The sequence below is a fragment of the Anthonomus grandis genome, chromosome 12 (assembly GCF_022605725.1).
Source record: "Anthonomus grandis grandis chromosome 12, icAntGran1.3, whole genome shotgun sequence".
Lineage (NCBI taxonomy): Eukaryota > Metazoa > Arthropoda > Insecta > Coleoptera > Curculionidae > Anthonomus > Anthonomus grandis.
The window spans coordinates 19734088-19760017 of record NC_065557.1 but is presented as its reverse complement, the minus strand read 5'-3'; the positions used below and the strand labels follow the sequence as shown (position 1 = coordinate 19760017).

At 29.0% G+C, this 25930-nt stretch overlaps 1 protein-coding gene across 6 annotated transcripts in view; it reads right to left on the bottom strand.

Moving 5' to 3' along the window:
- LOC126743407 (uncharacterized) overlaps positions 1-25930 on the bottom strand; it is a 527051-nt gene that overhangs the window by 383386 nt on the left and 117735 nt on the right. The gene's annotated exons all lie outside the window — the stretch shown is intronic.

The window sequence follows — 25930 nt, the reverse complement described above, 5'->3', positions numbered from 1 at the left end:
AAAAGTATCACTTATTAAGCAAGGATATGAAGAACGCTTAGATTACATGTTTGCCACTCTCCGTTTTATCTTCGCTGTTAAATATACATTATGTACTTACATTTAATCAGATCTTGCATTAAAATTACTTATAAAACACAGAAATAATATAATATTAAATAACTTAGTTTTACTTTTCTACGTCAACTTGCTTAAAAAATTAATTTTTGCATCCAGTGCCAAAAACAATTCACAAACTATAAATAAAATTTGAAACTTTGTTGAAATTTAAAGACTAAAGCGATAATTTTATTGTTTTTAAACAACAATCCAAAAAAAATTAAAAACGCGTTTTTTGAAATACTGATATATGATTTTCTTTTCTTGACTTTCATTAATTACAGAATATAGATAGGCAGTTTTATGGATAATAAATCGATGATGCCTAAAATAAAAGAATAATAGCTACAAAACGTCTAAAGTAATTTATAAATGCGTAGTAAAAAATGCATTCAAAATCAATACATATTATTGATGTTGGATATATTTTGTAACAAGTTAAAAACAAAATTTCTAATATTCATTTTAGTCAAAGAAAATTACGAAAAAATTATATTAAGTAAACGCTGACATATAAAATTGTATAAAAAAAGATAACATTATATTAAAATACAGATAGAAATGAGGAAAAAAGTAAAAAATATATTTTTTTTATAAAGAATCACAAGCAAAAAAAATTTAAAGGAAGATTTTGTTTTAATTTTCTTCCACTTTATTATTTACTTCTTGCAAACGCATTGACAAAATATAATTACTTTAAAATTATTTTATTTTTAGTGATTTTTTGTAAACTAAAAAAAAAGCTGAAAGTAATCATAATTTCAGTTATAAGCTTATTACAATAATCATATCCGATAATATTATGTGTCGTTGTCCAAGTATTATATCCGGAATTACAGTTCAGCTTAAGCTTAACTTCATTTTCAGCGCTCGCAACAAAACCCCGAGTCCATTTATTTACAAAGTTTACCGGGGAAAAGCTTAGTTAGCAGCTAAAGTCAGAGCGGTCATGTTTAGAAGAATATATTGCAGAATATATACACAATAAATAATCAAACTAAATTTAAAGCATTTTTATTTAAGAAACGAATACATACTATTGAGCGTGAATCCATATTATAGTCTAAATATTCGGATTTTATATCATGTTCCAATTCTCTTTATATAAAAAAAAAATTTAAAAATTAAACAAAAAGTTATAGAATGAGAATATTTTTCATATATAACATAAAGCTCCTGAGTTTGTATATTTTTTAATTACAAGAAAAACAAGCACTCTGGAAAGAGTGGAATCTGTGCCTAGTGCCATTAAAAGCGCTTCATAATTAGAGTGGCTTTATAAACACCGACTGGAAATAACTTAAAATTATACTAGAATGTAGACAGATATAAGGTAATATGAAAACATTAATGAGAAAACCAGATTAATGATTACTTATAATTTTGCAGAAAAAAATAGTTTTAAAAAGCATGATTTTTAAGGTATTTCTCTCATCATTCTGTTTAGTAAAATTTTAAGTATAACCGTTGTTCTCAGTATTATTCCATTTCCTAAGAGTTTCTTCTTCTTTGATCCATAGAAATCTATTATTAAACATCATTATAACAAAAATTCAAATAAATTGTCTAAAATGGTTTACGTACGATTCCTAAATTTTAATCGCATATTCAATATTTTCATGTCATTATTGAGAAGGGTGCAGTGTTATGAAAATATAAATTCGTTAATTGTTTTCATAGATTTTTGTACTGTTTTGCTCGTAATTTTTAGTTTAAGTTAATTAGCTAAGTTTATTTAGGGTTACACTTATGTTAATTTTATTATTGGTTTCAATGGAGATAAAGTTCTTGGTACAGTAAAAAAAATTGCGCGTAAGAGAATATTAGTCTAGTCTTATTATTGCAGATTATAAAACTTAGTCTTTTAATATCTTAGAGCTAGGTGCAAAACTGTAACGCAGACTTGTTACCAGAACTTTTTTTCAAATTTGGATCAACTACTTTATACAAATTTCAAAAGTTTTTGGTATACGTTTAATATTAGGCAGACCAACAAATAAGCTTCCTGAATTGATGATCTATAATAAATAAGAAGCTTTCTGGTTGTGAACAAATTGCAGATAATAATGTCTTACTTTTTCGACAGACTGGTGAAAACGTGACTATTCCTAATCCTAAATCTATCCTAATACTAATCTGTTGGATTCATTTTTGAGAAGATCTTTTGATTACCCCTTAAACTTTGTACAGATCCTGATAGTATACACAATTATTTTTAAGAAAATGTATATGGATCTTTTCTTGTTCCCTCTTTATTTTATTCAATAGGTGGGTAAACTTGGCAGTTTTCCCATACCAATAAAAACTCAGTTTTATTACGCCTATATTTAAATGTGATTCTGTTAATGAAATGATCAATTACAGGAGTGCGCGCATATAGTCTGCCATTTCAAAACTTCTAGACAGTCTTATTAAAGACTAAATTGGTAGGTGAACAGCAGGCTTCAGTCGTGGCAGGTCTATTATTACAAACTTGTTGTTATTTCAGGGTACTCTGTTGAGTGCTTTGGAGAAAGATAAAAAAGTGGATGTAATATATGCAGACATTTCCCAGGTATGTGACAGCGTCAGCCGTAGCCTATTACTGGAGAAATTGACACTCTTTGGCTTTTCAGATTGTTTGGTGGCTTGGTTTGCAGATTTCCTTTTTGATTTTAGCAGATACAAATTGGTGACGCTATCAAGATAAAAAAGGACGAATTTACGAAAAAGTATGTTGGCTTTTTTTCTAAACATACTTGGCTTGCAGGTTTTTTGTTAATGTATCTCTGCAATATTATGGCTATGTAAAAAATATTCTATTTCCCTCAAATATTTTTTACATAGCCATTCAGCTAGCATTTATTATTTGTTTTTCTATACAAGATCTTTGTTGAAAACTCCTAATAACTAGTTAAATCAAAAGTACTATATATTCTAGGAAAGCATAAACGAGCAGCGTCAGCAGAAACGTATGAAATATGTTTTTGCTGACGTGAAACTGCCAATTCAGTTCACGCTGCGTTCTAGATACGTTGGCTAGGAAAACTCTCCTTTAAGCTATATTTGTTTTTCATTCCTTCTCCGAGATCTCTTTGAATAAATAAAGTTCTTTTAAGAGTATCTCTAAATTACGTATCTTGATTTTAGCAAGATTAGAAAATATTCCTTACTGAGTATTAATTTATTAACAAGAAAATTAGGAAAAAACACAAAAAACAAAATAAAAAAATTAACAACCTAAAACAAATAGAACTTTTTATTAAAAACAATTGTAAATACCTCTTAAAATTACCTTAAATCCTTAAAAGATAAAAAACATTATTTCTGGAGGACATAAACGTTATGTCAAATGGTCGAGTGCTTGAAATTTTCAATTTTTGAAAAATATTAAAAATAAGCCTGGAATTTCTGTATAAGCCTGAAATAAAAATTACTGAAAATACCTGAATCTGAAAACAAAATTGAAAACTTGTTCAAATATATCAAAAATACTAAATAGTTTGTTATTTTTAGTTTCTTCTACAGTATTCAAAACCTCCTAAATCTTAATTTAAGCATTTTGCTAATAAGTTCGATCATCCCTTCCATACATTATGGAAAGTTATATAGGTTATTTCTGTACACGTAAATAATTCGCGACAAATTTATAAACTTAAGGGTTGGCATAGTTCACAAATTCACAAAACAGAGCCAGGAAGTATCAAGTCCGGTCAGCGATACTCAAGTTAAATCTATTAGCGTATTAAAATACTATGTAATACTTGCTCTTTTACGTGGTGTAAGGTAGGTTCACTAACAAATAGAGTTCTTATCAATGATAAAACTTGTGAAAAGCATAAGTATTCCTAATCAGCTACACTGGCATATAGCATTATTCGCATCTTAAAATAGCTAAAGATAAGTTAAAATGAAAAAATTTTCTGATATGAAGTGTGTACGCCACTTACTACGTCAACTACTCTTTTATGGCTGTAGTGAACAAAATGCAGCCAGCGTTATTGTCAAGATTTGATAGATTCCTTAGCACAACCTCTTTTTTATAAATTTATTTTAGGAGTAATGATTTGAGTTTAATTTGTTAACGTGGTGTTGGTCGCTGGACATGTTTATTCTCATTAAAAGCGAAACTTTGTTAAAATATGAAAACTATATCTAAATTAAAAAAAAAGAAAACTACAGTTTTATATCAACATATCTGGTGGCTTTTTCTTGCCAATAAAAGAATGTAAAATGTGAGAGTAAAGTGAAGCGACAAACATAATATATAAATTATTTTTTCTTCTGTTTCCTAAGAATTTTAAAATTCAATTTTGTAACACCATGTTTAAATTTTCAATATATAAAGAATTAATTTATTCTAGATTAGAAAAATGTTTTTGAAGCCTATTAGCATGAAATTAATAATATGTAGATTTTGATAAAATTAATCTAATAAATTAATTTTATTCCGGAGATACGGTATCGTAATTTGCACTCAACGCATCGGCATGCTGCTGAGACAGCTGCACACATTATTATTAAATTTATAATTTTAATTCAGTTTAAGTGGCAAAAATAAAATTGGTATAAATAACTGTTTTTACACAAACCGACAAATACTCCAGTTACCTCGTTTATACAATTTATAAATAGGGAGCAGGATGTCCAAAAATACATTTAATAGTTTATTTAATATAAAGTCTTAGAAAATTTCTATATCAAAGTTATATGTGAATAGGCTTTTGGAAAAACGGGAAACTTTAGATTATTCAATTGTGTTTGAACATTGAAAAAAATACTAGGTTACCGGCATCTTAAAAATGTTTTGTAGTTTTTTTATGCATGATAATTTTTAATTTAAAAATACTATCAGATTTAGGACAAAGAAGCTTTTAGTAGTACCTAGATACTAATTCCCTGTATTATGTACTATGTCCATATTAATATAGGGAAAATCTTTAAATAGGCAAAATATTAAATACGATGTGCTTTAGCTAAATAGTACTTAATTCCATAAAAACTAAATAGGACTATATTTTACGTATAATGTCTTATTCGAATCTTACTGTTGCGGAAATATTAAGTGTGTTCAAATTTATAGCGAAAACTAATATTTAAAAAGGAAATTATTTAATCTAAAACATACTTAAAGGCCCACAAGTATTAAAATTGTAAATACCTCTTAAAATTATTGTAGATACTTAAAAGATAAAAAACATTATTTCTGGAGGACATTATGCAAGCATTATGTTAAATGCTTGAGTGCCTTGAAAATAAATTTTCAGTTTTTAAAAAATATTAAAAATATGCATGGAATTTCTGTATAAGCCTGAAATAAAAATTACTGAAAATACCTGAATCTGGGAACAAAATTGAAAATTGGTTCAAATATATCAAAAGTGTTCAGATTTATTGCAAAAACTAATATTAAAAATACAAATTATTTAATCTGAAATATTTTTAAAGACTAATAAGTATTACTATTTATTGCTTGACATTAAAAACACCTTCATGTTAATATAGCAAATGTTCAAGATGCTCGCTGCAAACGTCTTAGCAACATTTAAATCTTCACTAGAAAAATCTACTATAATGTTTCTAAGCGTCTTAGATTGTTAATATATTTACATAAAAAGTCTCATGGCGTCAAATCAGGGGGTCGGGCTGGCCATTACATCGACCTCGTTATCCACTGATTTGTTATTGAAGCTTGATTTTATTGAAACTATATCATATTCGCTGGAACTTGGGTGTTTACTGAATGGGAATATAAATCTTTAGAAGTTGCCACATTGTTATGAAGCAGTTTTAGGTGCTAGCTGTCTAATAATTTTCTTATTCTAATGTTAATTTTTGTAATAAATCTAACTACATTAATAATATTTTCATAATAGTTAAAGATAGGAATAGGACTCTGTATGTATTTTAAGTCCTTGTCTTAAAACCATTCCCGATGGAATTTTATCTAAAAATATTAAATTAATTAGAAAATATGTTAATAATTACTAAGGGCTGCTATTTAAAGGATTATGAACAATACTAAAAAATATTTTTGATTTTAATCATATAATAATAATAATAATTAAGGTGGATTTATTGCTGGTAGCATAAGGGCGTAGCCTTGATAACGTTCACATAGAAGCCGCTTGCCTTGAGAGATTTACAAACTTTGGACGATATTTACTAGTTATTTACGGGCAAGTTGAAAAATGTATTCTTTTAGGCGACTTATTCGATCGAGTCCTGTGTACTTATGGTTTAGATGTACATTTTTTGGCCAACTAAAGGTTTCTGATAGGTTCTTTACTACATCTCGCTACGGAAATAGTTACGTTTCTAAATTCAATTGTTGATAGTGAGTGTAGGCTAGTAGTCGCGTCGCGTCGCCTTCACGTTTATGAGTCTGAATTGGTAGTTCTATTATTCTGGCAGCCTTGCTTTTATAATTTTGTTTTACTAAAATATATAAGCAAAACAAAATCTACAGTAACAAATTTAAGAAATCTATTACATGTGCAGTAATTTTAATCAAATACGAATACATAAAACATAAATTTTGTTTTCGTCGAGGTAGTTGAATTAATTTTTCATCCCTTGGAAGCAAATTTTCCTTCTTCATCTATTTGTAATATTTCTTATTTGTTTGTTTTATTTGTAGTTATTTTTTTATTCAGTGTGCTTTGATATTTTACAAGAAATAAGGAGCAATTTTATTCCGCTAAGCAAAAAAAAATTCTCTACTCACTTTTTTAAACAATATTATATGAGACATGCTATTTATTTCACCTCTAAGTTAAAAATTTGAAAATTTTACATTTGTTACTGAGTTTTCCACATTGTTACACATTAACACTTGTTTTTAATTCAGTCGTTTATAAGAGTTTTTTTGTTTTTTACTTAAACTGCTTGATCATCATTATTAAACAAATTGCCCAGTAAAGACAGTGCTTCCAGAAATGTTTTCATAGTAATTAACTTTAAATATGAATATTCCGAAATCTCGTTATAAGCACCCTTTTAACTACATGTATCTATTTATTTTCTGCTTGCAGGGCTTAAGTTTTACTCGTAAATGAATATAATTATGTATATATTTGTTTTATGCTACTACGAATACATACCAAAAAATTAATGATAAAATACACATCTGTAAAATCATAAACCATTGTACCGAACTTGCAAGTACTCGAGGTGAATAATATATTTTTTAGTTATATTATTTATAAAAATATTATAAAAGGTATACATCTTAAAAAATGATAATGTTTGAAAAAGAGATAATTGATTATTTTATTACTAATAAATAAAAAGTTACTAAACAAATTGCTTGGGAAAATCATAAAGTCCATATTGATACGGGCCCATTTCTATACATATATAAAAATGAGTATACCGGGTATTTAAAAGTTATGGTCCAAACTGAAAGGAGGTGTAGGGGAGCCTATTTGGAATCAAAATAACCCCCTATGTTGTTATCCGATTTTTGATGGTTTAGAAGTTATAGCTGTTTTTCACTTTTTTGCTATAATTTACTTCTGGCTTAAAAAATTATTTTTTTTAATGTCTGGGGATTTATTTTTTAAATATATTTTTTTGTATTTTATTTAAAAAAGTCTTTTTAATAAAAGTATATCATAAAAAAAAATTGTATTATCGCTGCAGAAAATCATGTTTAATTTTTTTGTGGTTTCTTTAAAAAAGAATTTTATCGTTTTAATGAGGCACCACAGTACAGAAAGACGCTGCAAGAATTTAAACCAATGTTTTAAAAATTCTTACAACTTATAGCCTTTCAATAGAAACGTTTAACTTAAAGGTCTTTATCTGTTTAATATAAGTTAAGTAAATTTTTAGAAAAATGGAACGTAAAAGAAATATAAGCTAAAATAAAACTTATACACAAACTTTAAAACTTTTTAAGTTTCTAAATGCTCGAGCATTGTTTCGTAAACTTGTTGCTGCATCTCGCAGTTTTTGACGAAGCTGATTTTTAGTATTACTTTCCGTTTGGTATACAAGTTCTTTAAAGTATTCCCATAAAAAATAGTCAAGAGGATTAAGGTCAGGTGAGCGCGGCGGCCACGATACCACCCCTCTTCTACCTATCCAACGATCTGGGTAAGCACCATTTAGATAGTCTCTGACTATTCGTGCACTATGCGCTGGCGCTCCGTCGTGTTGCAGCCACATTCTTGCCCGTAATTCCAAAGGCACATCTTCCAAAAGGTCATACAGTTGGTGTCCTAAAAAATCTAGGTAGCTCTCTCCATTTAATCTGACCGGTAACTCGAAAGGGCCAATCAGCCTACCACCGAGAATTCCTGCCCACAAATTTACACCAAATTGGTACTGGAAGCGATCTTGCCTTATTATTTTCGGATTTTCTACAGCCCAATAGTGAAGATTGTGAATATTAAAACTCATCGGACCACAAAATGCAGTCAAAAAAGTCCGGGTCTTGCAGACAGCGTCGAAGCATTTCTCTGCAAAATGCGTCTCTAGGCGCGTAGTCACGGGGTAAGAGGGCTTGCACGTGGTATGGATGCTGGTTTTTCCTCCGTAACATGCGATGTATCGTAGCTATAGCTAATCCAGTAGCTCTAGAAATTCTACGAATACTTGTAGAAGGGTTCGCCTCTATTAAAGCAAGCACCTCTTCATCATCCAACCGCGGTCTGGTTGTACTATTTGTTGTACATCACCAGGTATTTCTCCCCGCAAATATGAATTATGTACTCGTATGAACACTCTGTGATCGAGAAAGCGTTCACGATCCGGATAACGATCACGATACTCTCTTGCAGCAAGGCGAGCGTTCCCACCGCACAATCCATAATTGTAATGCATTTCAGCAACCGTGGGGTATACCGATCAGGCATCTCGATGCAGATTAATTATTAGCTTAATGGTATAATAGGTCAGAAAACAAAAAAAAATCAATTAACACGTTAGCTAAAGACAAATAGAAAACAATACAGAGAATACCAACAATAGTCGGTTTGGCTATTTAAAATGGTCCATGTGAGAATACCATTTTTGTTTATGGCTCTTGATAGCATTCTGAATTCCAATTTGAAGGCCAAGCGCACTTAAATAGTACCAAATTTGTGGTATGCAAGCAAAAATGTGGTATGATTTAATTTCTTTTACGTTTCATTTCTCTAAAAATTTTCTTAACATACATTGATTAAATAATAAACACTATAAGATTAATGTTTTTATTGAAAGACTAGAAATAGTAGGAAGTTTTTAAACATTGGTTTAAATTCCTGTAGGTCTTTGTGTACTATGTAGTGATTCATTAAATTGTTAAAATTCATTTTTGAAGAATCCAAAAACAAATTAAACAAGATTCTCTGCAGCGAAACAAAAAATGATTTACACTACAACTTTATTAAAAAGACTCGACATTTGTTGGAGTAAAAACAAAAAAATATATTTAAAAAATAAAGCCCCAGACATAGAAAAAAATATTTTTTAAGCCAGAAGTAAATTATAGAAAAAAACTAAAAAACAGCTAGAACTTCTAAACCATCAAAAATCGAATAACAACATAGGGGGTTATTGTGATTCCAAATAGCCTCCCCTACCCCCCCTTTCAGTTTGGACCATGACTTTTGAAATACCTTTTATATTTAAAGAAAGAGTAATTATTAATTATTATACCGGGTATCCCGGAACTCTACTTACAAACTTAACAAAGTATTTCTCTAACAACAACAAAAAAATTATATGAACGTATCTCCTAAACGTCTTACTTTCGAATATACAGGGTGTCAAAAATTAAAGAAGAAAAGTTTTTTTTAAATATCTTTACTACCAATGTAGATATTTTTTTTAATTTGCAGATGTACTTTATACACCAAGGGGCATTTTTTGACGTACAAGAAAAAAAGTATTTGTACCAGTGGCACAGTGGTTACGTAAATGATTTACCGTAAATATTTTTTAATTAAAAAACTTATTAATAAAATTAAAAACGACTTTTTTTCTTTACATTCTTAAATATCTCATAAATTCTATACATTCATAAAAAAAACATTTTTTGTTGGAGAATCACCCTGTAAAGTTTATCGGTAGAGTTCCTGGACATCCAGTATAGTTGCTGCTCAAATTTGTATCTCCATAGAATAGTTTATTTTCCAAGCGAGGATATTTCTTGCATTTCTATAGGATAATTTATATTTTATGTGTATGGTAATTTGCGTTTTACAGAAACATTTTATTCATAGTGTTGGGTGGAAAAATGCCAAATAATTAAATGAGCATATTGATTTCATACTCCTATTTTAGAGTTTTTTCTAAGACAGTATACTCATTAGTTTACTTAACCAGAATTATTAACAAGTAAAAAGAAGAATACTCCAAAGCTTAACTTGTTTTTATTCTGTCAACCAATAAACTAATTGGTCTAGGAAAATAGAACTATTGAAAATAGCATTGACATTTCTTATTCTTTTATTATATTGATATTTTATTAAATAACTTATAATAAAATAATGTCATAGATTAATGATTTGTTAGGTTTGGTAATAATTTTTCCGATACTCCAATGCCTAAATCTGTTATTTTCAATGATAACTCTTGAGAAATAATTTTATTACTATTCAAACTAATAATTAAAAAAAAAACTCAATTGAATGATTTTCGAGAGAGATAAAAACTTTATTTCCAAATTTATTGTTAATGTTATTTAATAAAATAAGTCCTAATAGAAAGTTGCTACTGTTGCTTTATACACGGTTATTTGAAATTTTACAGTTTTTTTGCAACATGAGATTGCACTAAAATTTTAAAAAATGTATCACGTAATGTCCCTTTTTCAACGCTCTCGCTAATTTTATAGTTTGCGTCAGATATTGTCATTTTATTGATCTATAGGAAGTGCTATGACGAACCCAATTATGCAAGCTACTGATTAAAACAAATACTTGTTAACTTTCAGTCACGTTTGGATTGCTTAACCTTAATTAACCCCAGGCCTGCATGCTGCCCTCATCGTGCTCGTTCATATAGATCGCATCTGTTTTAGTATTCACTTTTTAAATTGGATTCTTGAACCCTGCTGGAATACATGCAGGTAATATTATAATAAAATAAATTTAATAACATCACGTGTAAATATAAATACATTATTGCTTATTTATTTATAATACATTGTATTTTCATGGAAATTGAGAAATTTCAATTTAAGAATTTCCCATATTTTTCATTAGTGGTTTTTAATGGTGATTACAGATAGTATTGCTTGTACTTTGGATATTACATAAAAAAGGCATGTAATTTCGTTACTCAATCTATTTCCTTAAACTAATATTATAAAATGTTAAATTATATATTTTCTACAAAAAAACTTTAGATGTTAATTTGTTAAACTTCTTACATGAGTAGGTTGCACTATCTCAATATACCTCTCAATATTTTGTCAGTTCAAGTCCTTACAGCTTCATATTTACACATTTATTTTCGAACTCAAAGCAAAAATATGTATTCTTAATACTTGTTAGTAATTAATTCTGTATGATCTTTTGACATAAAATTTACTTTAGTTGATTGTATACGGAAAAATTACACTTATATATTTTGCTCGGATTGGTATGTTTAAAAAAATACCATTAAAAAAACAAATAATAGCAATGTAAAATAGAATTTGTCCTGGTCTAAAAATTTATTTGTCAGTATTTCTGGCATAGTTACGATCTCCTATATGCATGCAAAAGCTCATGGGTTTAATTTTAATTTTTTGACATTTAAACAGGTTTTTAAAAAAGTTATCTATTACAAATTAAAATAATGAACTATCTAGGTCTTTATTTTAGAGTGTTTTTATGACTTTATATGAAATAATATTTATAGAATTAAAAAACCTGCATATAACTAGACTGGGATAAAAATATACACAAATTCATAATAAGTTTATATTGTTAGAAGGGCTGTACCCATTACTGTTAACAGCTTTCGAAACGCTTTAATATTTTTTTACACACTAGTTGGTAAATTACGTGTATTTCATACATTAATACGTAAAGTAAATTATTGGTTTCGATTTTTTTAAAGTTTTTTTAGGTAGTAGAAACAAGTTTGTATACTCGTTTGTAAAAGGGTCTTTCATTTTTAATAAAAATCAGTAACAAAATTTTCATTTATAATAAAAGATTCGAGTACTTTATGTCGTAATGCCTAATAATAAATATGGAGCGACATTAAAAATGTAAGTAAATCTTTTCTGAAGAGTCTAAGTAAGCGAAATTTTGGATTCGCGTATTTTCAATCAAAAATATTTCAAAGAATGTGTAAACTTTTAATTTTGCTTCTGTTAGCGTAATCAGCGGTGCGCCAATTTCTTCAAACCTTAAAGTTTAACTTCACTTTTGACTGATATTTTCGATACCTAAAATAATATCTAATAGATAATAATTAGAATAACACAAATGATATTATCTAGATATTTACTTATTTTATGTAGCTAAACGTCTGAGTTTAAGTCACATTTAGACAAAAATAACCACAAACAACAATTACAGCCTTATCTTATATAAGTGAAATATTTTAAATATTAAAAAAGTATAAATTAATTTAAAATAGTATATTTTAATATAAGCATTTAAATTAATATACAGTTACAGAATTCATATACAGGTTGGAGAATTAAAAATTAGGCATTGGCCAAAATAATGGCGTTTCCGCTTTCTCTAGTTCCGCGACCACCTTTGGTTATCTTATAAGTGCTGTTTTTATTTTTTACAAATTAACATTAATGATGTCATAAATTAATAGTAGCATCGGCTTAAATTATTAAATGGTTTTATGGAGACACTTCGGCAGTACAATGTAGGGAATTATTTTCAATTACATTTAAAAATTAACTTACAGAATGTAAGTTGTAATTCAAGTTGTAAGTTTGCTTTCAAGATTGCTATAAATATAAAACTAATGTGCAAAAATCTTCTATTGGAAGGTTCAATGAGCAAGAACGACTGAAAAACATTCCTTTTTATTTTATTATTACCAGCATGTGGAAAAACATGAAAAGATTTATTTCAAAAACTTTAATGCGTTCTTTTAGCGAGAGGTTGAGACTCCACCTTCCACAGCCGTAGAGGAGAATGGGGCATACGTAGCCGTATAGTATTCGGATTCTTAGGTCTAGAATCTGAATAAGGTCAGTTTTAACTTAGGTCTAAAGTCTGATAAAGAAGTTCTTTATGCCAATGAATTTTCTCCTGGCGTTTTCAATTCTTGATGCCACTTTCCTCGTCGATTCGCAATTATTAATTCTTAGTGCCCCTAGATATCCGAAGGATGATATGTGTTTAACATTTTTTTATATAGTTTATATTTTATTTTTATTAGAATAACAGTTTAATTTTTGCTATGCAATACACAGCATAAGAAACATTTGGAGATTACGGATATATGTGTGTTGTACACTGATGTATGTAAAGCCTGAATCAGGATTGCTAAATTTTATTACTAATTTTACTTAATTTTCTTACTGAAAAACAGGGATGTAACGCCTTTAAGTATCTCTCTATGCGTAATGATCTATTCTCCAACCTGTATATTTGCCTTCCGTCGATCGGCTATGCCGCATTTATTATTGTGTAGCGGGTCTGTTCTAATACATAGGCGTAATAAAAGTGAACTTTCAACTCAAAAGTTTAAATCCAACAAATCATCCATTTTGACAAAAGTCCTAGCTTTAAGATTTTTGAAAAAATTTTGATTTGAAATTTATAGTATTGTGCTTTTTTAAGCTTTAATGGTTACATGTTTTGCTCTATATGAGCTTGACCAGACCAGTAAAAAACATTTTCTCATACCAATAACAAAGACTGGATATGCTTGTCTGATGTTCAGGGGCAAAACATGTAACCGCAGAAAAAAGAATCACGATTAAATTTTTTTTATTGTAAATTTTGGGATTAATTTTTTTTAAGAATATAGCAAATTGATGTATTGATAATAAACTTTTTATATAATATACCATATTTGCTAACGCATTTGAGTATTTTGAGGATTTCAATGCTAATAATTTATTAATGATTCGTATTTCTTTCTGTGTAGTTATATTACTGTTTATTTTTTAATAATATGGTAAATTTAAATTTATTATTAAATTTTATTTTTATTAGATATAAGTTTCTTAAAAGTGTTTTGTACAAACAAGTGCTAGTTCTCATACTAGTAAGAAAATAAGTATGGTAAAAACTGTCTTTTTTAGTTGTACTCCTATTGTACATCTGTATTAATGTTAAGATGTGCCACAATTTTTAAATTACCATTACGACTTGTTAGTAGTATATGCCTAAAAATAAAACGTACGTTACGATATCTCTAAAAAATTGTTACTTGGTCTTATTTTATTTTATCTTCTTACTAGCGATTTTTATTGCCCTTAAACTATAATTATAAGTTTTACACAGAGATCTTCACACCTAATTTATATCAATAAGATTATTTTATGTTAGAAAGCCTTTCTAAACGAGAAAAAAAAAGGCGTGAAGTCACTTAAACAAAATATTCTGCGTATGACACAAGATAAATAAATTCAATATAACCAGTAATCCTTCATTTTCAGAATTTGTTAAACTAACTAGTGACCATTCTTTAAAATATATAAGGTGTTACATTATAAATTGTTTAAAAATATCGTAAAACCTACAAGAATATCCCTTAATAGGAAATATCGTCTTTTGTTTAGTATATATTGGGAAGTTCTAATTATATTATAAATAGAACATAATAGAATAATAAACATTTTGTCTTTTAGAAAAATGCTGTTTCTCTTCTGGATGCAGTTGATATTTATGTCTACTGCTCATCAATGTTAGTTTTTTACCTGCTTACAGTATTCTTTGATGATTGCTAATATTTTTTTTACAAACAATAGTAACAAATACAAACTCTCTGGATGTAGGACTTATAATAAACTTGCGCTTCTTCCTAACCTAACGTAACCTTTCTTGTATTTTTAAGCATAAATAACGCTCATTAGTATCTTATATGTTTCCATAGAAATAAACAAGTTTTCAATACTAAATTTGTATATGTTTCGGTGATTTGAGGTTATCAATTTTCATAATGTAACAAAGCAATGACAAATAAATAAATTCTGGAATTCTGACTCACAGTTATCCAGCAGAGAGTATAGATAATGACTATTTTTTTTAATACTAATTACTTTTACTTATAATAGAAGAAGTTTCATGCAAAGGTTGTATTTATATCTCAGTACAATATTGACGTAACACTAAAATTATCTCGAGTTGGATTTACAGTTCATTCCATGCAGCGAGATGGTGGAAGCAAATAATTAGGCAAGAACCTGCCGGAGTGGTATTTTTCTTTTCTCAATTTTCAGTATTTTCTGGTGGAATAACAGCTTGTGTATTTTTTGCAAATTTTTGCGTGATACGTCACGTGCACGTCGTATAACGGGTATTTACACATTTTTTATATACTATGGTATTTCTAAAATATTAACCTTCTGATATTTTAAAAATAACATATAAAATTAGCATATTAAAATTGAAGCATTATAAAATTTAATATAAAATAATTTAGAAAATTTCCCTATTTTACCCTGCAGTGGGCAGGGATGCAAACAGCAATATTTAACAGTTCCTATTTTTATTTAGTTCAACTTTCACGGTTTCTTTTTTCGGTTCAATTTTCAAGAGGGACTTAACACCTATGTAAACGTATCTTCCAACTAAAAACCATAACAACATACTTTTTATGCAATATAAGCAAACTCAGTTTTAAAATAGAAAACATAACATATTAGTTATTTTTTTATGATATATTTAAAATGTAAACTTTTTATGCTTAATTTTAATCAGATTACTTTTTAGAAGTATAAATAAATATAAGATAGCGAGCTCCTTAGCTGAACTTCTAATTACCATTAAACTTAAGTTTTCGAAAGTTTTATCGTACGCTGCGTTGAACGAAATCATATAAATTGATGTCGTTGGACCGGGTCAAAACTTTTAAAATAAAAGACACGGCAGCTATTTGAAGTACAGTTCTTGAAAATAACGATTTATAACTTTCCCTATAAGGGTCTTTATTAAACTTTAGTCTTTTATTAAATTTGTAAGCATAAATGTATTATCAAATAAGTGTAGGAATATTAGTATTTATTTTGAGAAGTTTTAAATACATTAAATATATATTAAAAATTAAATTTAACGGGTTAAAGGCAAATAATGCCAATAAGCGTTACCTCATGTGAGCATTTGAGCTTCAGTGACCACGTGCTTTCCTTCAATGTTTAGACATTTAAAGCTACAATGGAAATATCATTCAGTATGAAAAAGTATGTTTAAGCGAGTCTTTCAGTCTACCAGTGTCATTTAGGGTACCACCACAAATTACTCTAACCCAGATGAAAAAGTCCGGCAAAATGCAAATCGGTTTCTCTGACATCGAGAAAGGGGTCTCGGATAAACCGCCTGGATGAAAATCATTCCGGCCTGAAAAAAGCAGCTGCAGACAAACCGCATGAAGGTTCAATATCGTTTTTATTTAAATTAAATAACTATAACTTACATAGTTGTGTAAATTTTAAATGAAGGTGCATTTCTTTTAATTAATAATTATAGGCTTAGACTCAATCAAACAAAACCAAGTAATGATTAAAATACTAAGCAGCATATGCATAAAGTAAAAAATAAGCACGCGGTCTATGCAAACCTAAACAAAAGAATAATAAATATCGTATTTAACATAGGATCACGTGCTAAAATATGGGATGTTTTTTTGAGGGGTGAGACTACAATATCTATACAATATCTATATTTGTTATATATGTTTTTTGAAAAGGCCAAACTACAATTTTTCTATGATAAAAGCATGGACCAAATTCGGTATATTCGACAATTAAAACGTTCTCCGACGTCTTCCAACTCCAGGTCTCCATTGTTCTCGATCAACCCAAAGGTTTTATTCCAAACTTTTGTCTCTTATTTTCTCTTCGTTCAAGTATTCCCTCGTTTCAGCTTCTCCTTAGACCTCCTCTCTGTCTTCTTCCTGCTGAAGTCCACATTATTATCTCTTTTGGCAGTAGCGCGTGTGCCATTCTCTGGACAAAGCCGCACCATTTCAGTTGTCTCATTATTATGTTATCTATCATACTGTGTCGAACTCCCATATTGTCACATATTCGATCATTTCCGATTCTTTTAAGCTTCGACCTTCTTGCCGAACACTTTCAAAAATCCATTTTCGTTGATTTTAAGGTTTTTTTAAATCTTTTTTTAAGTGACCTTATCTCGCTGGCGTAATTAATGATGCTTTTCACAATGGTGTCATCTATATGATTTTTTTAATTTTTGGTGCCAAAGGATAATGACTAACATCGATAGCTTTTCTTCCCTGGATATTCCTATCTTTATTAGCATCGTCTAAGGTTCCATCGTTGGTAAAATTTACGCCTAGATTTTTATACTTCTAGCAGTTTTTTATTCTTTAGCTTTCCAAAATTAGTTCATGCTAAAGTCCTCCCAAGATCATCAGATATTCTGTTTTAGTAATGTTCACTTCAAGTCCCCACATATCAGTCAAAAACTCAATATCATCAGAATGTTGTGCTACAACGATCTAATCATCAGCGTAACTAAGTGTGTACAATGTGGAATAGTTACGCAGGATGTCCACTGTAACCATATTTATATCTAGATTTTTGGTTTTTTAACTACATTATTTGAAAAGAAAGCCAAAACGCAATTTCCGGGTACCTCTTCGATAGATAATCCCATGCAGTCCCAGTTTTACAAGAATTGATAATACAACGTTGCCTTGCTTATATTTAAGTTGCAGTTAGTACGGAAATCAATCTAATCCCAAAATGCAAAGTATTTAAATTACAGGAAAAACAATGGCAACAACAGCCTGGTATCGAAAATGCCAATACGGAAGTTAATCCTTGAGCATGGCGTACGTGACCAATGACAAAGACAGACAGCTAAAAAAATCACGTTAGTCAGAGACAGAGAGAGAGAGAGGGAGAGAGAGAGAAGCAACCTGATTCCAGTAAATTGTTTAGAATTCAATGCGAAGAACAGCTAACGCTATCTAGAGGTTCTTATTTTTACAATGCCATTAATTAGACGCAAGATCTCTCAATCAGTACTGTTCCTACAGTATTAAATTATTACATTATAAAAGCCACCAAAAAAATTAAAACGCTACGCCACATTGGAACATTTCCATTTCCACTTTATTAGTGAAAGGCAGCACCCCTGTTCAAGTCCTTTACTTAAAGAAAATCCTGACGAGATGTTATTTGCGACTTTGATTTTAACTTGGTAGTTTTCATATAGGCTTTATACGGCGTTTATAATATTTATATTTAAGTTTGTTATTAGTAGAGCTTTTTATAACTCCATTAGTAGCAGGCTGTTGTATGCCTTCTTCAGGTCGACAAATACTAAATGTATCTCCTTACTAACTGCCGACATCTTATTTAAGAGTTGTGTTACACAGAACAAATTATCAGTTATGGATATTTTCACCTGAACTGCAATATCGCTATAATTGTGATAGTTTTCCTTACTACACTTGTAGTATTGTCAGATATGACAGTCTCCATTTTTATGATATTTGGTCAGTATTAATGCAGTTTTGAAACATTGCAGTCAGCTGGTATGGAAGGTGGTATGGGCGATATTATACTTTTTCATTATCTTGGCGCATTGATTTCCGTAACTTACAACTTTCGGTGCTTTTTGTACCTCCTAAATAGCATTTGAGGGGAGTAAATCGCCTTTCCTATGTCTCGTTCCTTTTCTGTATTATTTTCCTTCTGACCTTTTTATTCTAAAACTGTATATATTTGAGAACATAAAAATTATCTAAAATACTGGATTTTCAACGCCCGTTATGTGACAATACCTTTTATATACTTGAAAAATATTAAAACCATCATAAAGTTTGCTGTAACAAAATCTGTATTTGCCTCTCTTCTGTATCTGCATTTGCTTCTCTTGGTTTATGTATGTTAAAATTTGTATTTGTATTTTATTGTGTATTGCAATTTAGTACATATTTTTGACAAATGTATTGTTTTAATTGAAATAATTATCATTATCAGGTTTAGCAATGACATCAGAATTTAAAATCTGATGCTTGAATGTTTACAGTCTTATTCTTATAACTGACTCGTAACTATTCAGTATTTTCATCCTTAACGGTAAATTTCACTATACTTGTTTAATCTACAGATAAATAATTACATTCTAAATAATTATTTTATAAAATACATTATCAATTCTTATTCTAATATTTTTATTAACTATGATTTCAAATTCATTATAAACCTTTATTGCATGCCTGTCTGGTTTCAGATTAAACCCCGTAAGGTAATATATTGCATTAGTGTGACGCATAAACCTATAAAATTCATCCGTCCTATGTTCCTATTTCTTATTTTATATCTCATGTATGTCGGGATATTCCCTTCAAATACGGATCAATATAGACCGAAATTGGAAAACCCAACAGAAATGAACCTGACGATGAAAATATAAGCGCTTTGCTCAGTGATAAGGTTACTTTCACGCACATATATTTTTACGATTAAATCATAATTTTATTGATATTGATAATAAAAATTCATGAGTATATTAAGTATTGAAAACAGCATATGGTAATAGTCCTCGCTCTATTAATTTAAAATATCCTCTGATTATTAATGTATCTGTTCAAATGAAAAAGTATCAAGGGTCTCTATAATTTCCCTGAAAAAACTCTTTAAAAAATTATTTGTAATATTCTAGTCAGATTCCAACATACCCTATGCTAATTATAATATAGCAGTACATGATGCATCTTGAATTTATATGTTTTGAGCTAATTTTTGCCTTTCGCTTTTCGTTGTACCACTACATAAATAATATTCCTCTACAGAATAAAAAGTAAGTGTAAATATACTTATATGATATTACATATTATACACTTCCTTGAACCAGTTTGGTTTTCAATCAGGCTACTTAGGATATCTAGGATTAACAATGGCAGCAGTAATTGACGAATTACTTAATTCATTGAACCGAAAAAAGCATTTAGTGTAACTAATCATTTCATGCCATATCCCTCCTATCTATATCCCTTAATCGTTATACCCATATCCCTGCAGTAGATTGCAACAAATAAAATCATGGAACTATTTAAAAGTTGGGTAAAAGCCTTTCTATCCTTCTTCTGGTTGAAAAACCTGGACCGGGACCGCTTTTATGCAGAGTGTATGTACAACAAATTTGACAGGTAATTCTTTGATTAATTTTAAGATAAAAATCTCAAATAAACATGTGTCCCCAACGACTTCGTTAACGGGATGGGTGGTAAACTCAAATAGTTTTTTTCTGTAATTATATTAGATATCCTTTATCCAATTTTATTATAATTTGACGGTGTAATTTATACTAGTAAGATGTTGATTTAGTTCTAGTTTAATTATTTTTTTTAAGTTCAGTGGCATTTCGAGCGATAGTTAAACCAATACTTTTGACAAGACTTTTGCAGGCCACTGACTTTTGTGATTTTTTTCTCTCTTTGGATCAATTAATCAAAGGTATAGCTTTTCTACCTTATATTTTTTTCTACCTTTTTTCGTTTTTAAGAAAAAAAATTAAATGCACATTATTTCACTTCCTCAAACCACACAAAAAACATGAAAAGTTTTTATATATATTGCAACAACAACAATAAATAAGTATACTAAAATAAAATATGTAAGCTAATTTAATTTAATTTAGCGTTTATTAAAATATATTTTTGCTGTTAAATGATATTTACTTTAAAAATTATACAAGATAAGATTAAGAGACATTTTACAAAAGACACTTTTTCCTATGTTTCTGAATAGTGTGGTCTAGAGATATGTTGTTAAATGAATTTAGTTTTTTTCTAACACTAAGCAAGACTCATAAAAAATTAAAAAAACAAAAAAGCTGTATTTTTAATTGATTTATATAAGAATAATTTAAAAAATCCATAAAAGTCAAAGGCGTGCATTTTTCTAGTCAAAAAATGTGTTTAGCTACCGCCAAGGATGCCACTGGACTTAAAATAATTAAAAATGTAATCAAACTAAAGCTAAATCAACACGTTACAAGTATAAATTACAATGCCAAATTACAACAAGATTGGATAAATAATATTTAAGATTTTCTAGAAAACCCATTTTTCTATTTTATTTTTAAGCTCTGTATCTCATAAACAAGGCTGTTGCGGACACATTTTTAATTGAACTTTTTCACTTTTTGTCCTTAAATTATTTAAGGAATCGCTTGTCAAATTTATTGTACATAGTTAATGTGTACACCCTGTATAATATGTTTTGAACTTGTGCATGGATTTTTAAATTGCAAATCATTGATCAACTCTGTTTTGCATAACAAGCATCAAAATCAAACGAATATAGTTCAAAATATAAATATTTCCAAATTAGTTTTTATTATGATTAATAAAACATATTGTTTTTAAAATATGCTAGAGATAATGTTGGTGATAAAATATCCTCAACAACAAAAGAAAAGAGCTGTTTTGTTCAATAAGAAATTGTGATTTAAAGTACGATATACAGTCTGTGGTAGCATCGAGGGACGTTCGGATTCCTTTGCGCATGGTTCCAAGTTCCTTTCTCCTTTGTTCTTCCCTTCCTTTTTTATTAGCTTATAGATTTTGTGCATCATTTATCATTTTAATTTCTTAGTTTGAACTAAAAAATTAAACTTTTACTTTGAGCTATATAGATAATCCAGTAAAAATTTAAAAATACTTCATATATTTTAACACATAAATTTTTTTTTATATATTGTGGCCAGGGCAATGAATCACCTCTCGCGAATTATTTAAAAAGAATAGAGAAATCATTTATAAATTATGAAGTTTGTTAGTTATTATTCCTTTAACCGTTTATTTGCCCTAAAAACTGCTTTTATTGAGAATTGATTTGTATTTAGTCGTTGGTACATAAAAATTTTAAATAAATATGGAGAACAATTTTTTCTACTTTGTCAGTCATAATAAGATTTTTTTTTCAAAAAATTAATTAAAAAAATAATTTTCTTTATCTGGGCAACTTGTAATGACTCTATGTGAGTTTTAATATCTTGTATATGTAATCACAATATTAATAAAATACTTGTTGTAATAAAAGTATAAAATTTAATGTTCTTGGTATTTAAATATAAAGAAAACAAAAGTAAGTGGATTAAGTCGAGTTTCCCACTTAATAAAAACAAAACAATAAAACGTTCTTTTCAAAAATTATGCATTTATGTTCCAGTTTTCAAGCAATTTACAACATTATTTTTAATACAATAGATTGCTACAGTTTAAGCAAGAAGACTGCAAATATTTTTTAAGTTATTTCAGTGCGAGTTGAAACAAAACTGGGTCAAACAGCTTTTCCTTTTGTTTTATTTGACTTTGTTAAAATATAATCATATACTGTAGGTACATACATGTTAAATACAATATAATACTTGGGTTATTTAATTTTTCTTAAGATGTAATTATTAGAATACCGACAACAATGTTTATCAATGTTAGACTCACGGGTATTTATATGGTGAACGGCAAAAATATAGAACAAATTTAATAAAAAATAAATGAGGGTGTGTTTGAAAAAATGCTCGCAGACGTCGATTAATATTTTTTGTTGTGCATTTTTTTTAATAAAAATTTTGTATACAGTATATCTCATATAGCCGTGGTCAATAGTAAATTTCTTATTTTAAGTCAAATACCCTGTATGTGAGAACATTTTTTGATTTCTCAGAAAATTATAAACATTTTAACAAACATGTATAACATGCCATACTTTTATTTAACTGTTTCAAAGATACGGGGTTTTGAAAATTGCTGTTTTTATGAATTTAAAAACCTCTAAAACATGCCAAAAAAATATTCCCGAACAAATTATAAAAGGTTGTTCTCCAGGTATTTCATCGACCAATTTTCTTGATTCTTTTTTGATAATTATGTACTGTATTTATTTAAATATTCTGCAAATATTTCCAAATCCGATACCTTCTTGTTTTATTAATTAAATAATGAAGGCGTTTGTCTAGGAAAGAGTATCAAAACAAAAGCTGATGTTTTTAATGCTATGTCTATTATTAATCTTGCCAATTTTTTTAAAATGTTTAGGTTAGTTGTTTCTCTCTATATTTTATTGTATGGTTTTTCTCCATTTGGCCAATGACCGAGCTAATACCTTCATTGATTTGCCTCTAATCAATTTTTTCCAAAGATCATAAATTTACCTCTGAAATATACCAATAATAAAAAATACATTTGTATTATAGAATCTTAAAAACGGTCATCACAAAAACTTTTTTTCAAATATCATCGAAACTATCAATCCTACGAGAAAATAAGCTATTATCTTTTTTGTTCAGTATGAAATTTTCTACAAAAAAGGTCCTATGCGTTTTTTTGTAGAGGTATTTCTTTAAAGAAATTTTACTTTCAATGTTGGACATTGAAAAAATTGTAAAATTTCTTTTTTTTTTTCACGTCGCAATAAAGGTAAAGTACCGGATGCGTTTTTTTTCATGTGGTTTCCCCAATAGACCTAATCCATGAAGCCATCCACCCAACGAAAAAAATTAAGTGAATAGGATTTTTTTAATTTAGTCATCAGTTTGATATGATGCGGCATCTTCCATGACTTCCCTAACTTGAAATGTTAAGCACAAAAAATTAATTCGATCTAAATTTTCATCAAATTCAATATTTTTTGGCTCTTCGTTATCCAATTTCATGTTTAAACATGATTGTCCATAGTAGTAGCCGCAAATGGGAGAACAGTGTAGGCCAAGTTTCTTACATTCGCAATTAAGTCCATAACCTTTCGTACAATTACAAAAGATTATGTTTATTAAAACATTAGGAGCAGGTGGCAATAATATTTATATTTGCTGTAAATACTCGTAATTATTAATCATGGTCCATCCCCAATCCAATGGATTTAAAGCCTTACCAAGCCATTTTTGAACTCAATATAAATAAAAAATAATAAATATGACATAAATGTGATTGAGCTGCACTCGATGTCGGTGTTAGCATTGAAAGCTTAACAGCTTTATCGTATCTTGTCAATTTTGCGAAGCAACTATATCGATGATGATCAAAAGATTCTTTGCGCTATACTCTTTGATACCGCACCAAAATATTATCTGGGGAGCATTGTTTCTCAATATTTTTTCTGATGTAACTTCTCTTTTGACAAATTTGACGGCTTTTGCCTTGCTTTCATTGAAAAGGGCAGATGGCATGTCACACCCGGTTAAAGCGTGTAAAAATAAAATGCGTGGTTTAATAGCGATGAGAGTATTGAAGCTTTTCAAAGAATATATAATTATATCAATGTTTGATTTTCCAAATTTCGTAAATTAAATATCCTTATTCTCAAGCACAAGAGCTGTCAATAAAATTTATAAATCTACATCTACATCATTTCCAACAATAATACTCCGATTTTCAATCATCAATTCAACTACGGTATTGATAATTAGAATCTTCTGCTTGTGGTTATTGATGGATCAAACATGATTTCTGTGTATGCATGGGTTTTTGCTGATCGTCGTTGCTGTTCCATTGCGTTCGTGTTGTTACATTGATTGCTATAACCGTCGAAAACAATCTTAACGTTCAAATGAAAATAGTTTTGTAAATAATTAACATAACAGTTTAAATAATTTCAATTTTTTTTCTTAGACTTATACGTTGCAATAACAACAGTGCACCTATGGCGATTTTTGTATGGTGAACTTTAACAGAAGAAGTAACACTTAATAATAAACGGACCTTTAAGCTTTATATCTGAGAATTTGTGACACATTACTGTCTTCATGGAAGCTACACAGTTGTCAGAAGCATTATGACAATTTATTTTATCGTCACCAATAATTCGACTCGAAATAGAAATAATGTGACTAATTTCTGGGAATAGATTATGAGAAGGAAACCAATCCAAATACTTTCTTGACGCCGTCATTGTCACGGTCTGCCCGTGCATCTCGTACATCTGCATGTTGGTCTGCTGTATCTAAACAGGCGTTACATTATTTTTCTATACCCTTACTGATAGTATTCATACCATACACCCATTTTACCAAAACGCTTTCTGATGTACTTCTCCAAAGTGCAACGCCAGCCTCTGTTTTTATGGATTTCATCAATTATTGTTTGATGATCATGTCGCTCCAAGTTCCACAATATGATTTATTAGATCGACAAATAGTCAAAAGTCCATCTGTAAACTTTTTAAATGCATTTTCTTTCATAGTAGATGTAAGTTAGACATATCCTAAGGGTATAAATGTACTGATTTTCCATAGAGGAAATGTCGTGACGCATGAAAATAAAAAAGTATATTTTTTTATAGAATTAAAGTGTGCATATCATTCGCTCCGAATTGCTCAGCTCTAATGAACTCTTTTGCAATTTATACCATTCGTAAATATTAAACTCATAATCGCGCCGTAGGATTTATTCTTACTGTTCTATTCTTAAATACTTTGTCATTAAATTTGTTGACCAATAGGAATTTTAAATTTCATCAAATGATAAGATACGCATCATTACTTGTTTAACAGTACCATCAAGAGCGCCAACATTTTCATCGATATTAATATTTTTTTCGGGTAATATCCAAAACCAGATAGAGAAATGATAGAACTCTGATAGTTTTTTTATAATCATGCCCATTCAACATTTTTTCAACAGAGTTTGTAGCATAAATGACACTTGAAACATGTTTAGGACCACTCCCAGTCATGATATAACCAATTGATCCAAGGAATGACATAACTAAATAAAACCCACCAAGTCTAACGATTACTTTCGACAA